Consider the following 17,445-nt stretch of genomic DNA (forward strand, 5'->3'; position numbering starts at 1 on the left):
TATCCACTGTAATTACAAAACAACTTGGGTAACAGGTACAATTTTAGGTCTCATAGGAATTTTCAATTACATTTTATGCTTATATAAAGTGAGATGATCGGTTTTTTTCCAAGCATTTTCTATTTCTCTATAAACTTGTTGACATATTTTGTAAACTTTATTATTTTTGTCTCTCTGTGGGACTCAAACATGCAGACCCTCCATGAAGTCTGTATTACATTGCAATACTTCAGGATTGTTATATACTAAACCTGTCAATGTTACAATGACACATCAGTCCTGGGGGCGAGTTTTAGGTGATGTCGCTGGGATGCGAAAGGGCTTACAGAGGAAGAAACAGGCCTAAAAAAATCAATCCAAAACAGTGGTGATTGGGTCAAATTGTGCAGGGACACAACAGAGTGAAAAGTGGAATTGTAACTCCCAGTTATCATTTTATTTAACCCCTTTAGGGGGCTTTCACATTACATTCTGGGTCCCCGTTGGGGTATACATCAGAAATCCCCTGCAAAACGGGGCCGAACATAGTAATGGTGACGGCAAAGCTCACGTTCGCTCTGCCGTGCATTTTTTCGGGAGTGTATGCCAACAGGAGGACGCAACCTACAACATCTGAGTGTCCGCCTCCTGTACGTGTACACTCCCAAAAATGATGCAAGGCAAAGCGCACATTCACTCTGCCATCACCATTACCGTGTACAGCCCCGTTGGTGCATCCGTCCGGAACCCATTTTGCAGGGGATTTCAGATGTATTCCCTGATGGGGACACAAAACGCAATGTAAAAGCACCCTTAGAAAATGGGTCAGAACTCTGCTGTTATGATACAGACCTCATTTGTACCTTTACACAAAATCCTGATACAAAGTTACACACTTAGTATGGTTGTATAAGGACACAGGACCATCAAGCTCAATCGAGGGATGAGAGATAATAAAGGAGCTACAGGTAGAGTCTTAATTCATGAACCAATCTGCCCTAAAAAGGAAAGGTTTCCTTCCTGCTCCTGAGTATCAATCAACTCAATCAACAATCAGAACAAAAATTTGACACATGTACATAAGAATTTGTTATTTTCTTCTAAAAAAAAGCATCTAAGCTCTTTTTGAAATCATGAACGGTTCCCATTGTGACTTACTCCTGAGGTTTGCTGCTCCACAGATTAATAGTCCTCATGGTGAAGGTCGTTGTCTCCTCTGGAGATTGAATCTTCGTTTCTCTATACAGAGGACATGCACTTGTCTTTTGAAGAAGTTTTATATGAAGCAACTTTTGACCGTACTTTTCGTCTGGGCCGTTTATCTACTCATACAGGTTAATCTTGTCCCCCTTAGATGTTTATTCTCAAGATTAAATAAAAATAATGATTTTAATGTTTCCATATAACTTAGATCCTCCATGCCTCTTACTAGTTTTGTACAAAGTCTTTCTTTGTACTTTTTCTCACTCCAGGGCTTCCTTTCTATGAACTGGTGCCCAGAACTGACCTGAATTCCAGATAAGGTCACGCTAGCGCTTTGTAAAGTGGTAGTATTATGTCCCTGTCCGGCGAGTCCATGCCTCTTTAATATATGACAATATCCTGCAGATAATTTGTAGCATTTTTTAATAGGGGCCCTTTTCATGGCAGCCTGTCAGCTGGTAGTAGGGCTTCCACAGACTGGCTTGGCGCTAGTCAATCTCTCAACCAGATCCCAGAGGTTGCGCTGACCTTTACCCTTTAATCTCTGTAGAGGGATCTGGATTACCAGTGGAAACCCTGGGTTGGGGCCACGAATTTGAATGCTGGCCGGTGTAGCAAGCTAGCAGCAAGAAGCGTTGTTACGTGAGATCGATACCAAAGGTCAAAGTCAGGGCAGAATAATCAGAAAACAGGCTGAGATCGGACCAAGGTGAATATAGTAAAAAATAGACCAAATAGACTACAGACAACCATAGTCATATTCACTATAACTACATAGCAGAAAGTAGTTGCCACTAAACGCAATAATAAATCAGTAACTACTGAAATAATTGTAGCAGCAGCAGACAGTACGGTATGTTTTCTCAATGACAATACTGCAAAAAGAACCAATCTAAAATGAGGGAAGTAAGAGTTAACTGTCTTATTTTGCAGGAAAGATAGAAAACAGCAAAAAATAAATAGTAAAAACACTTTTTGGCTTCAAAGGTCTCGCAGGTCTGAAAGTGACTCATGATTTTACTTAAAAGCTTTTGAGAGGAAATATTTTTACTTTTTCCTACAGATAAAATCCCTGCCACTATAGATAATATAAAGCAGAAATTTGCTACAGTCTGAAAAAAAATATGCTCAACAAAAATATAATCTTTGCTCACACAGCCGACCTAAGCTGCCAGGCTTCACGTGAAAGAAAAAGACTGAGACTTCAATCCCTAAGTCATTTACCATTATCAGGACGTTTCGGCTGTCCGAGGACAATGGGGCAGGGGCGCCGGTAAATCTTTTAAAAATGACAATTTCTGCTGCACCTGAGGACAACAATGTGACATCACTAACAACTACCAGAATGCTTCAATATGACGGTCATGGCTTCAGCATTAACCCCTTAAGGACCAGGAGTATTTCCATTTGTGCGTTTCCATTTCTTGCTCCCCTTTTTCCCACGGCCATAACTTTTTTTATTTTTTCGTCAATATGGCCATGTGAGGGCTTGTTTTTGGGGGGACGAGTTGTACTTTGGAATGGCACCATTGGTTTTACCATATCATGTACTGGAAAATGGGAAACAAAATTCCAAATGCGGTGAAGTTGCACAAAAAGTGCAATTCCACTATTGTTTTTTGGATTTTTTCTTTACCGTGTTCACTAAATGCTAAAACTGACCTGCTATTGTGATTCTCCAGGTCATTACGAGTTCACAGACACTGAACATGTCTAGGTTATTTTTTTATTTAAGTGGTGAAAAAAAAACTCCAAAGTTTGAAAAAAAAAAAAATGTTGCCATTTTCAGAGAGTCGTTGCGTCTCCATTTTTCGGGATCATATTCCCCATTGTGATAGCATCACTGGAAAGAAGGATTATGTGGTCCTTGTTTGCAGCCACCTGATACCTAAGACTCCAACCCCTGCATTAGTCAGTTGCTCTGATGAGACTGGACAACAGGCTGGCTTAGCACATGTGGTTTATAAACTATTCTGTCCTCAACCCTCACAAGGTAAAATTGTTTTTGTTGTACAGACCAGCATAATATGTCCAAGAACTGTCACTATTTTCTTCCTCTGGTGAAGTGGGTGGTTCCATCTCTGTCAGCACTATAGGAGCTGGAACTTATTTTTCATCACATTGTCTAACTATCATGTTATACATCATGAGATCCAGCTGTACAAAGACAGTGGAAATGAATTGAATTTTCTAATGTCAAATGCCATCTTCACTTCTTTTTGTTACTACAGAAGCCTAAAGTAAGATGATCATAGAATAATCTGATATCAGCAAGGGAACCAGGCAAAAAGTATTTATTTCACCTACAGACCTCAAATTCTGGATTTCCACCAGGTAAATAAGTTTGACTACATTTTTTTATTTAGATTTATGTCTTGACTCTGACTAGTTGGCTGCTGCAGGACAATAAAAATTGTGCCCATTTTAAACATTTATGGCATAAGTAGAAATTAGGTCATCCAATTTCTTCTGTATCTAAGCGAAGAAAATGTGGTTCTCCTCTGAGGCTGAGAGAAGTACATAGAAGTAATGGCAACAGTCTTATTCTGTATGCTGCCACCATATGTAACTGAATTACACATTAAAGTTGAACATGTTAACTTGGACCCAAGGTCTCCTGTCTTGTCTGAAGCTACAGACGGAGCCGATCCAATGAATGGGAAACTAGAAAGTACTCCTGGAGGAACAGTGACTAAAGACCCAACTCCACTGCACCACACATATAACTGACTCCTGTTTATAAGAGGGGTTTCAGGGCAACCAACACTCTGTTTCGGCCCAAATCAAACCAGCCCTGTATGCCACTTTACAGAGACATAAATTTATGTGAGTAAGCCAAAATCCTTCTTGGAAAGAGTCTTGTGGACAGATGAGACCAATATAGAGCTTTTTGGTAAAGCACATCATTCTTCTGTTAACCGAAAACAGAATGAGGTCTACAGACAAGAAGAAGAAAAAGAACACAGTATCTACAGTCAAATATGGTGGAGGTTTAAAGTTTTTTTGGGGGGTTGTTTTGCTGTCTCTGGCACTGGGTGACTTGACTGGGTGCAAGGCATCATGAAAACTGAAGATTACCAAAGGATTTTGGGTCGCAATGTAGTGCACAGTGTCAGAAAGCTGGGTTTGCGTCCTAGGTCATGGGTCTTCCAGCAGGATAATGACCCCAAACACTTCAAGAAGTGAGTTCTGAAGTGACCAGCAATAAGTCTGGATCTAAATCCCATTGAACACCTGTGGAGAGATCTTAAAATTGCTGTTGGGAGAAGGCACATTCACATATGAGAGACCTGAAGCAGTTTGCAAAACAAGAGTGATCCAAAATTCCAGTTAAATAGTGGTAGAAGCTTGTAGATGGTTATAGGAAGCGATTGATTTCAGTTATTTATTCCAAGAGGTGTGCAGCCAAATATTAAGTTGAGTGTGCCAACAATTTTGTCCGGCCCATTTTGGGGTTTTGTTTGGAATTATATCCAATTTGCCTTTTTTTTTTTTTTTTGTGTGTTGTTCCAATACACACAAAGGAAATAAACATCTGTATAACAAAACATATGTGATTGCAATTAGAATTTTTTGGGAGAAATACTTCATTTTCTGGAACAATTCCAAGGGTGCTGAAACATTCGGCCATAACTGTATATATTTGAGCTTTTTACATTGATGGAGAATGATTCCTCTTACACCTTTAGTGAATATTTTCCTAGGAACATAGGTTCGTTGTCATCTTCTACAAGCTAATTCTGGCAGAATAATGTCCTAATGTCATTACCATGACATTAGGGTATCCGTGAGTCAAAAGTAGCTTAGATGTTAGTTAACCTACTCACCATCCATCCACCATACCCACCTCTTTCACCGAACCCTTGCCCAAATACCTGATGCGGTGACCATTGCTGAATAAAAACTTTACACTGAAATTGGATTAAATGGCCACAGCAGCCTTTTATTAACATTTAATAAAAAGATTTAACAATACAGTCCAAAAGAGGGGGTGTGGTCCTCGAAGCCCCAAAACCTAATCTTAAGTATCCACAGTCCACCGTGGCCCCAGGTCAAATCTTACCCCCAGCCGCTATGCACCAGCTCGGGGGCAGATGATAACCAACCTGTCCGAACCAAAAAAAAAATTGACGGGTCCCTTGATTAACCCTTCCATAGGATTGAACAGACCCCGTCCAACCGAAATTCCTTAGGGGAGTCCAGGACCTCGTGAGATCCCCCCCCACCAATCCACCATTTCCACCAACTTCAAGAACCTTCCCCCCCACGCCACCAACATAAATGTTCTGACCACTCAAACATTCATGTCCCCCCACACTTTCAAAGCTGTCTCGATACCTTCCTGTATGGCCAAGCACCACATATTCGTGCCCATTGCGTTTAAATGGATGCCATCCGCTCTCCAATAACTTCCTTCACTGGATTCCAAATCCACGTGCCTAACTACAACCACGCCATTCCTTCCCATAAAACGAGAGACTGCTTTATTCAACTTAATCCTTGCTTTATTAACCCCCGCCACTGATCTTGCTCCTCGCCATACCTTCCTCGGGATAATATCAGACCAAACTACCACCACTTTTGGAAACATCACCCACAGCCTTAGCATGTCAAACTTAATGTCTTTTATCAACTCTCTGCAAGGCCTCTTACCCAGATCATTCCCTCCTAAATGTATTACAACTATGTCAGGAACACGGTCCAACCGGACGAAACGATGAAATTCAGACAAAAACTGACCCCAAACCATCCCTCTTTTACCAATCCACCGTAGGGTTGCCGATTCCTGGGGAAAGCCCAATTGACACCCCGACGGGTGCACCACAGGCCCTCAACGCTGCCCAGAAGACAAATGAGTGTCCCATAATCCAAATTAACCGATGATGATGATCTGCAACAGAAAAAGGAGGGGAGACAAACATCTCAGATCAGGTTTGGCCGAACATAAGACCGAAATCTCTCGGATTCCCAGCGACCAATTTTCTTTATCACATCCTCATGAAAACCCAATCTAGCAGCTTCCGTTGCTGCCCCAATCCTGAACGAATGACCATTATATTCCGCGGCTGGTAAACCCCCTTTCTCCAAACAACGTCTAAAAACAGCTATAAATTGGAACCAGGACAAAAAGGAGCCGTCAGCATGAACCAACAACGGTTCCCTTAAGGACCCCCTGTGTTGCATAAAATTCCTCAAACAAAACACCGGACACAAGGGAGAACCCCGAACCTCAAACAGTACAACTTTACAACCTCTCCCATTCACGTCTGATTTTGAGGAGCGAAGGAACACCACCACCCTATCATCATAGACGTCCACGTCCTCCCTCAGCAAGCCCCCACTCATAAATCTGGATGGGCTAATGAGTTCCCCTAGGCGGAACGTGCCAAAAAACGCCAACGAAAACGCGGCACTAAACAAATCAATTTCCCATGCAGAAGAGCATATGACCGATAATTTTCATCCAATTACCAGCAACACTTCCTATGAAACAGGCCGCCTGCCATCAACTGACTTCCTCCCTCTCTTCATACCTCTTACCACTTGCCGCACCAAAAATAATTTGGTTTCATCCATCACTCCTCTAACTTTAAAGCCAAATGATAACCCCGCCACAAACTTACCCAGTTTGGACACTGACCAGCCTGACTCCCAGCCATGACCCAACAATAACAACAATTTACTCTCGTCCTCAATCTCAGTGCTGATTGATGCCCTCCAAGCCTCCCAAATATTCCATGCTTGGCCGTACTGCCTCCAAGTCCTGTTTGCCAATGACCTAGAAAAAAGATGCCTCACAGCCCGCAAGGCATGTTCCATAATTCCGCTGGACACTCTGTGCCCTGCGAGTCCGACTCCGAGCGACTCTCCCACTGTGAACAAAAAAGAGAATCAGCAACAGAGTTAAAAGAGCCGAAACCAACTTCCACTACAATCCATAAATTAAATTTCAAACCTACAAACACCAAGTGCTGCAGTACTTTCACGACTGCCGGTGATGCCGACGATAGAGTATTTATCGCCACCACTGCACCTGCATGTTCACAAAGAAAACGGATTTTTCTGTTTTGAACCATCTCCCCCCCACTGAGCCAGCACTACCACCCTGGGGAACAACTGAAGCAATGTGCGGTTTGACACCAAACCGAATCACTCCATGACTGAGGCCACATCGACACCATCGAGTCGCCGTGAAAATACAGACTGAAACCACTGCCTTCATCTACCTTGATGAACAAACCCAAAACGTCAGCATCCACGATTGGGCGAATCCAAATTGAACAACCATTATAATTCTCCAAAAACCGTTCCCACACTTTCAAATCATCTCTCATCTCCTTTTTTTAATCTGATAAAATGCAGAGGGGATTTTACCCCCGACGTCGCCAACGATAGCCGCCCACAAAAAACACGACCCATCGGCAAAATCCTGCACGCAAAATTCAGTTTGCCTAATAAGGACTGTACCTCCTTCAAAGTTAATTTACGTGCACTCGCTGCTCTCCCTACCTCAGCCTTCAAAGCCGTCACTTTTTCTTCTGGCAATCTGCACTCCATAGCCATTGTATCGATCTCGATCCCTAAAAAACTGAGTGAAACAACCGGCCCAACTGTTTTGTCAGCCGCTAAAGGAATCCCCAATTTTTGAGCCATGGTATGCAATAAAATTGAACAGTCGGCTGCCTGTGCTGGACCAATAAATAAGAAGTCGTCGAGATAATGGATACAGGAGTTTAAACAAGAAACATCCTTAACCACCCATTCTAAAAATGTACTAAAAGTTTCAAAGTAGGCACATGAAAGCGAACAACCCATCGGAAGACAACAATCCACAAAGTATCCTTTATCCCAAAAACAACCTAACAAATGCATGCTCTCTGGGTGCACTGGTAATAAACAAAATGCTGCTTCAATATCTCTTTTTGCTAGCAGTGCCCCTTTTCCACATAATCTTACCCAGTCTACAGCCGCATCAAATGACGTATATAAAACCGAACACAACTGAGGATCAATCCCGTCATTCACTGATGAACCTTTTGGGAATGATAAATGATGAATAAGTCTAAATTTATTTGGCTCTTTTTCCAGAACTACCCCAAGTGGCGAAACTCTCAGATTACTGAAAGGGGCCGATTCAAAGGGAAAGGCCATCCTGCCCTAGGTGACCTCCTTTTTCAACTTTTCCGAGACCACGTCTGGAAACTGCAAAGCCGATTTTAAATTCTTTTTTGACAACCTAATCTCTTGTTCAATAAATGGGATCCTAAAACCTTCCCTAAAACCGTCTCTCAACAACAATGCCGCCGCTACGTCAGGGTACCTATTTAGATAAGCTTTCATCTCTTCCAGTTGAACTGGAGTCACCCCTTTCTTCAATTGTATCACTTCCCTTCTGCCTGCTTCCCCGAAAACATTTTGCGGCCCCGTGCGTTCCCCCACAAGATGAGCATTCATGCCTAAACTTACATTTTCCCCCGAATTTACAGTTCCCTTCATTAAAGGAGAAACACAGTCCTTTTTGCATAGCCACTGAGTGTCCTGACTGCCCTGAACCCCCAGTGCCCCCCTGAAAAGGCTGACCCGACCTAGAAGGAATCATTACCTTCATCCATAATGCAATATCCTTGTGGTCCCATCTAATACTAGGTCGAACCGCTTTACGCTGGCGAAACTGTTCGTCGTATCTTAACCAGCGTTGTCCCCCATAGACCCTATACGCCTCACCTATTGCATCCATGTAACAAAATAGGCCTGAACAATTCTCTGGTGCCTTCTCCCCAATTACACTTGCCAAAATGGTGAACGCTTGTAACCAATTCGAGAAAGTTCTAGGTATTTACCAGTACCTCCTCCTTTCTTCGTCCTCTTTTTTAGTATCCTCCTTCCTAACCCTATCCAAGTTGAAACGTTCTAACGGCAACAGAGAAAAAATCTCTATATATTCCCCTTTCCATATCTTGTCTCTCACCTCGCTTTTTAAGTGAGCCCCCAAAGGGCCTTCGAAACATACATATACCTCTCCTTTCGCTGCATCATCCAGGCGCACCGTGTCATCCTTCTCTTTCTCACCACCCGCCCCTGTGCTAAAACTAGTACTAGCCGAGTCATCCATAACTGTGTTGCCTCCAGATGCCCTACACCCTCTGTTACGGACTGAGTACTACTAGCATCAGCAACCACTGTATTTGAAATTCCCCCATTGTCAGCAAAACCTCTAGTGCCTAATACGGAATTCCCATCCCCCAACCAAGCTGCCGATGGAGATGCTCCTCTCACACCTCCTCCAGACCCCAGTAAAAAGGCTAAATCCCTAAGTCCGTGTAACAATAAACCCATGCCCCCGCTCACTCCACCAGACAATAACTCCCGCCCCGTATTCTCAATAAGCGGTAAGCAGGGATTAACAGGAAAAATACGCTCACTCTCACCTGGCTGCCTGGTTGCTGTGACCCCACCAGCCATACATCCTGCATCCTGATGAAAACGTCCTGTAGCACTCATAGATAGATCCTCTGATCCAGTTGTAGCCGCTGGGTCGACCTGTAGGCTCGGCTGCTGGACATTTTCAGCTGGTGCTGTAGCTGCCAGGCCAGGGACCCCTGAGGCTGATTCTGTGCTGTAAGTGTCTCTTGTCACATTTTGTGCTGCCGCACATGAGCTTCCCTGCGCTTGTGCAGGGAATCCAGAATCGCCGCCCGAGGCTGCTGATCGCTGCCCGCCTCCCAGGAAGGCCATAGGAATCGATCCCCCAACTCGGCCTGCGCTGCTCCTCTGCCTACCACGTGGCGCCGTCGCTGACCGCGCGCTGCTGCCTGGGCCAGCCGGCTGCCGCCCGCTATGACTCCCAGAGAGGGGCTGAAAGGTAAGGCCCCCGCCTCCTGGTCTCCCGCTCTTGACCTCACAGAGCAGGCCTTGAGGCCGCGCAAGCGCCCGCCGTCCCTGGTCCCGACTCTCGCTGGGGGATACTCACCGCCGTGAGGGAAGCGGACGCCTCCCCCTGCTGCAGGTCCCGCCGTCTGCTCGGCTTCCTCACGGTTCTCTGACGATGCGCGGGCTGCCTGCGGCCAGTGTCAGGAACCGGAGGGTCCCTGGAGGGGCTCCGTACTTGGCGCCGAACCCTGGGGGTGGCATCTAAGCTAAGGCGCGCTGGAGGCCTAGCTCTCCGTGGCCGTCTGTCGATAGATGGGGTTTGTGAGCCTCCTGCTGCCGCCCCCTGCAATAGGCTGCTGATGGAAGTCTGCAGCCATGCTGTTCCTTGGGTGCCCGCAGCCTCCCTCAAGCTTTGAAGCAGGGCTTCCACCTCCATATCTGCCATGTGATAGGGAGCTTCTTCTGACAGATAGGTACCTGACTGTTTGTCCCACCAATATGGCTGCACTATTTATAAACCCGCCTTTTTTGAATCCCCCTGCCCCTCCCAAACAGTGATCTCATCACCTCAGCATTCCCATTAACCCTTTATTTACTTTTAAAACCAAAACGCTCCTTGTCATGCCGTGCCGGCCTCCCTTTAAAGGGCAGGTGGCCCAGTACGGCCTCACTTGAACCATGCACCATGAAGAGATTTATAGCCTCTAACGGCCAACACAATCGCCAGATCACAAGCCAAGAGATCATCTTTGGGATGCAGTGAAGGGAGACAATTACAGCCTCAATATGCCGGAGATACACATCAACATGAAACTTTCGGTGGCTTTGTGCAAAAATGGTATGCCCCTAAACCATCGCGTGCTGCAGTCATTTATTTTAGGGCAATTAGAGTCTTTAGATCACTTCTGAGATCTTTTATGTGGACCATCACTGTATATTTTCATGTAAGAAATACCCATTTTATGCCTTGGCGTATCAAGGGCACCTGTAGCTTTAATTCTCAGCTTATGAAATGACATATAACCTGTTATCTGAGGAAACGCTCGTCTCTCTGTTAAGCTGCTTTGAGCTTGCAGCATCTTTCCCTGCAGTAGCCTTAGGCTTGTCTGGGAACAACCCATGGAAAGCTAGAAACTTTTCCTATCACTTCTATTTGTCATGTTTTCTCTTAAAAACATTGTAAGGAAAAGTATAAAACTACATTGAAAGTAGGTCAAATATGTGCTTCCGATAAACCGTACTGTGTGTCCAGGTCCTGCCTGACGCTAGACTATTAATCACATAAAATAATAAAATATGTTGGAGGTATTGATGGATTTACCACTTAATTATTAGGAGGTTAGCAGCTCTCGTCCATGATGAATAAATACTATTGGGCATTACATACTATGGGCCTGATTCATCAAGAATGGCGATTTTCTTAATGAAGGGGCGTGTTGGAGTCCGATTAATTAACAGACATATGCCTCTTAATGAATCAAGAACATCTGGAGAGTGACTTGAGCCTCCATGCGTTATGCCAGAAATGTTACTCCAGTCTCAGATAGAGAGTGGACTAAGATGTCTGGTGAAGGGAATGCGACAGCTCATCGTGAATTAGACAAGCTGTGGTGTTATGCCCTCTCCGTGTCCCCATCCTGCCCCAGCTCCTTCCAGTGTGGAGGAACGATTGCATCAGCCACATAATGCTGACATGACCCCTGGCGTACCAACGCAGCCAATCAGGAAGGATTAAGGCCAATAATGTTCCGCCTAATTAAAAATGACCAAGAGGGATAATTTTTAGACCATTTTTTAATTTAAATAAAGAAAGAAAAAGTCTGTCAACGCAATTCTATGTAGATGGAAGGAGGGAGGAGCTAGTTACAGAGCTCCACCCTCTTCTCCCCCTGTTATCAATAGCAGCAGCCATCTCCTATCTTCCTATCTCTCTGGATGGAGATGAACATACTATCTATGCTCCCCTTTGAAGCGATTAGTATTGTTGTGGTGTATAGTGTGAATCACGATATGCAGTATTGGTGATAATCTTGGTTTCTGTCCGACAGTAGGGAAAGTTAGGGTTAATGTTTGGGGCTAGCCCAGAGCGGGAAAGGATAAGGAGAAGGGACAGAGACCGTTTCCTGTCAGGACGTCACATAGGGCCTAGCTTGCAGTTGAAGCTGACCTTTTTTCAGTTTAGTCAGCAGAGCCGCATGAGTTGGGTGTCCCTGAAGTCAGGGCTGGTTTTGGACAAAGTGGAGCCCTAGGCAAAAGTTTAAAGTGGGGGGCCCAAATGCTAACATTGCAAAATCACACAAACAATTAGGTTACATTACATGAGTAGGATGTGGATACAGCTGGCGGAGGGGCCTGGAGCCAGTGCTGGCACTGTGGTCCCCATATTCAGGGGCGTCATATCGGCCAAGTGGTCTACCACTATTAGCGGTACGCAGGGGTGTTGGTAGGGTCAGAAAAGATTGGGAGCCCAAGCTCCAAGACAAAAAGTTGCCCCCCACCCCCTCCTAATTTTTTATTAACACTGCAGATAATCCTGTCTAGCTTCACCTGCAGTCCTATGTAACACCACAGATAACACAATGATAACTCTGTGAGTACAGATAATGTAGTAGTTGACATCTGCAGTCCTATGTAACACCACAGATAGCCATAGTGTTTCAGAGTAAGACTGTTCACATGCAGGGTTTTTTTTTTCAGTAGCCAAAACCTGTTTTATTGGCAGTAAAAATGTTGCGTTCAAAACACCTGTTTTTCATCTTGTTTTGTGGTGTTCTTTACACTTTTTTTCAGCTTTTTTTGGAGTGCAGATGTTTGCTTTGTCTACAGTATGGTTAAGGTCACTATCACACGATCAGTATTTGGTCAGTATTTTACCTCAGTATTTGAAAGCCAAAACCAGGAGTGGGTGATAAATGCAGAAGTGGTGCATATGTTTCTGTTATACTTTTCCTCTAATTGTTCCACTCCTGGTTTTGGCTTACAAATACTGATGTAAAATACTGACCAAATACTGAATGTGTGAACGAGACCTAATAGTTTAATTCACCAAAACCACTTAAAAAATTGCAGCAAAAAATGCTGTTGCAATATCTGCAGCTTTTTTTATTCTTTCATTGCTTTTTTTTATTCTTTCATTGCTTTCTACGGGTGAAAACACACAGAAAGAAGTGACATGCTGCAGATTTAAAAATTCAGTCAAAAAAAAAAACCAAGTGCGTGCAGGAGGTTTCGGAAATCTCCTATGTATTGCTGGCGCTTTAAATGGAAGCTTTGGCCATGTTCATATGCAGAATTTTTGCAGCTTTTCTGAAAATAAGAGGTTGCATTTTACAGCACAATCAAAAACTATGAGATTTTCAGAAATCTCCTGCACACCCTTTTATTTTCTCCTGACTGAATTTCACAACTGCAGCGTTTTTTAAATGTGCAGCATGTCACTTCTTCCAGCATTTTTTTCACCCATAGAAAGAAAGTAAAAAGTAAAAAAAAAAAAAAGGTGCAAATGTCGCAGAGACGGACATGGGGCACATCTCTCCAGACTGCAGCATGCCAATTTATCTGTCACCCGTGCAATGTATTGGACGCGGTGATTCCGCACGGTTCAGTGATCACAGAGGAATCACCTGTGTTCAATATCCGGCAGCGATTTGGATGTAGCACATGTCCGCTGCGTCCAAAGTGTTACCATTTCCAGATCGTCTGCACATATCCTAAAAAATGGGTGATTTGAAAGCAGTTTTTCACTGCCAAGAGAGCAGGCTTTGGCTGCAAAAAAAAATGCACTAAAAACGCTGATTCCTATGAACACCTGTACTATATGTGTATGGTTTACCCTTATTATTTCACATGGGAAATCATTTATTTCTATATAATAAATACCCTGATTCATCAGACAATATCCCTGTCTTGTGTCATCCAGACAGTAGTGACAGCAGGTTGCCCTGTCAGATTACAAGCAGTGATTTAGTGACTGTGGTCAGCGCTGATGCTGATCGCTGCTGTATGTGGCTGTGAATCCTGATCCTGCAGCGATCTGCATGGAGCTCTGGGACCACAGGGAGTAAATCACTGCTCTCTGACCTGTTATTGCTGTTCTGGGACATAAAACAATTTCTGGCCTGGCCTCACCTGTTCTTGGGAGTGCGGAGTCAGGGAGAAGCTGCAGAAGCCTGACAGATGGTGGAAGTCAGGCCACAACGTTCCCTGACTTCCATCTGCAGATTCAGAAGCAGAAGCAGAGAGCGGGAAACTGTCCTGGCTGGGAGGAGGAGCTAAGCAGGCAGGGATATGTGGACTTATGAAAACTGGAGGGGAGATACGGGGCACTGCACTTTGATCCAGACCTTGGCATTGAATCAAAGTGCCTAGCGATGCACCAGGCAGTATGCCACTGGCTGGGGGCCCCTGGAGGAGTGGAGGCCCTAGGCAACAGCCTGGTCTGCCTGCCCCTAACACCGGCCCTGCCTAAAGTGAGCAGAGACCATCGTAATGGATAGTGTGATCCAGAGTGGAGGCAAGGAAAAGTGTTAGATGGGGTGAGTAATTCTCTGGACACATGGTCTGGCGCAGGAAGCCTATCGGGATGATGTGGAATTATCTGGCAGTCAAATGACAGAGCAGTGCTGAGAAGTATAGCGGGGTGATGAGCGAGTGCCCGTGCGGTAGTTCCAAGGTACTGGCAAGTAGAGACGCTAAGCAATAGCTATAATGGCAGAAGTAGCTCCCCTAAAGTGAAAAGGATTCCAAGGGTTGAAGAAGAGGACTTTCCCTAAGGCCAGTCTCACACGTCCAGACAATTCCGGTACCGGAAAAATTGGTACCGGAATTATCCGTGTCCGTGTGCCCGTGCGTTTCTGTGGCACATCAGTGTGGCACACGTGCGGCACACGTGTGCGGCCCGTGTGCCGACTGGGTACCACACGCACCGTGCAGGAGACAGCGCTAGAGATAAGCGCTGTCCCCCCACGTGGTGCTGAAGCCGGCATTCATATCTTCTCTGCAGCAGCATTTGCTGTAGAGAAGATATGAAAAATCCTTTTTTTTTTTGTTTCTCGTGTTTAACATAAAGATCCATGTCCCCACCCCCTGTGCGCCCGCCCGCTGTTATTAAAATACTCACCCGGCTCCCTCGCTGGCGCTGCTTCCTGTCCTGGCCGCACCTTCTACTGTATGAGCAGTCACGTGGGGCCGCCGATTACAGTCATGAATATGCGGCTCCACCTCCCATAGGGGTGGAGCCGCATATTCATTTCTGTAATCGGCGGCCCCACGTGACCGCATACAGGAGAAGCTGCGGCCAGGACAGGACACTGCGAGGGAGGCGGGTGAGTATTTTAATAACAGCGGGCGGGCGCACAGGGGGTGGGAGGGGGGTGGGGACATGGATCTTTATGTTAAACACGAGAAACAAAAAAAAAAAGGATTTTTCATATCTTCTCTACAGCAAACGTTGCTGCAGAGAAGATATGAATGGCGGCTTCAGCACCATGTGGGGGGGAAACAGCGCTTACTGTAGCGCTGTCTCCTGCACGGCACACGGACTGCACATGGACAACGTCCGTGTGCGGTACGTGTTTTACACGGACCCATTGACTTTAATGGGTCCGTGTAATCCGTGCGCTCCCACGAACACTGACATGTCTCCGTGTTTGGCACACGGACACACGGTCCGCAAAAAATCAATGACATCTGCACAGATGCATTGATTTCAATGTGTCTACGTGTGTCAGTGGCTCCGGTACGTGAGGAAACTGTCACCTCACGTACCGGAGCCACTGACGTGTGAAACCGGCCTTACTGGTTAGTGGTGCTGTTGTTGGAGACTAGGGAAACTCCCGAAATGTTGTGGTGGGTGGTTGTGAAGCTAAAGAGAGAATCTAATGGACATAGAGCGCCGAACGAGCTCAGAAAGGAATGGAAATGTCTATGAAATTGTCATATGTTCTAAAAGAAACCTACACTAAGTTTTGTACCCACTACCCCCTGTACATACATACTACATTATTGTTCATTAAAAGACAGTTTATTTTTGACTGGTGGCCTCCCTCATTGAACTCTACAATATCTGATCCTGGCCAGCCAGAGTCATCGGCATCATGCGGTCTAAAAAGGCATAGTGCTCCTATAACCAAAGTCCTCTCGCGGCATGCAGTTCAAGCACCTCGCCCACGGTTACCACCCTGCGCCATATTTCATGTATTAGGAAAGGCTATCTTCACTGAATACAGAATTTACCTCAGAATTTCTTAGAAAAAAGCTAATTTTTCTGATAAGATATATTACAAAGGTTGCATATTTTCATATGTATAATTTATTTATGAACTAATAATTTAAATGACAGCTATGCTTTAAAGGCAATTGTTTGCTTTGCAGTATTGTGATTTGTGGATAATCAATTTGCTGCAAATCAAATTTTTAGGAAAAGTTTGTTAAACCCGGTGATTTTGAATTTCAAAAGATTCTATAATCTCTAATAAAATAATTAATAATGTTTATGAAATTGTAAGGTTTTGGAATCGCACATAGGACAGCAGCTAAGGATAAGTTCACACATAGCAATGATTTTTGCCATACATGAGCAAATTGAAGAGGATAGACTCCAATGTAATAAGAGATGAGCTTCAGTTCTCCGCAGAGCTGTGCTGTTCTGCTCCAAGCACTGTTTACATCTGGCTGCTGCTGGAGCTGCTAACAGCTAATTAATGGGTATAATGGGGACTGGACCACCACCGGTCTCATATAGATGACCTATCCAATAATATGTCATCAATATCAAAACGGTTAACAACCTCTTAAAGGTGTTGAAAAAAGCAGAATGAGGTCAATTCAAGCAGAGGTGATAAAAAGGCTCTCAGCCTGCTGATAATGTGATATCTTGCACTGCGTTTTGCATTACAAGCACAGTGGATGGGATTTATAGAGATCCCGTGCCCACTGTGCTTCTTTTTAACGCTGCGTAAACTCACCCACGATACGGGTTTTACGAGCCACAGCACGTTAATTTCTGTAGCGGAAATGCTGCGTATTTTCAACAACAGAATGTCATTACATGCGGTAAACCTGCATGTACCTAAACACAAGAGCGGTAAATAGGACGCAGCGACAGGACGACGCGTCTATCACGCTACTATTCCTGATCGCAGGCACAGTCTTTTTGGTAATTGTGTTATTTAGGGGAAGCTTTTTTTGCTTTCCCTATTGGTAACACCACTGCAGCGGTAAAAGCCTCTACGTGCAATGTACTGGGATCTCTTACAATGTACAGTCAGTTTGGGATGATGAGAAGGGAGTCATTTACAGAACTGACATTGCTGCTATATTCATGCAGCGTTTACTTGGTGTTGCAGAGTGGGAGAGAAACCTCTAGAAGGGAGTATAAGTGTTACTATTTTA

The 17,445-nt window shown here is 44.6% G+C and overlaps 1 protein-coding gene across 2 annotated transcripts in view; it reads right to left on the reverse strand.

The window, feature by feature from the left end:
• The window catches only part of MTUS2 (microtubule associated scaffold protein 2), an 866,587-nt gene that overhangs the window by 214,386 nt on the left and 634,756 nt on the right, over nt 1-17,445 (reverse strand). The window lies entirely within an intron of this gene.

This window comes from Ranitomeya variabilis, chromosome 3 (assembly GCF_051348905.1).
Source record: "Ranitomeya variabilis isolate aRanVar5 chromosome 3, aRanVar5.hap1, whole genome shotgun sequence".
Classification (NCBI taxonomy): Eukaryota; Metazoa; Chordata; class Amphibia; order Anura; family Dendrobatidae; genus Ranitomeya; species Ranitomeya variabilis.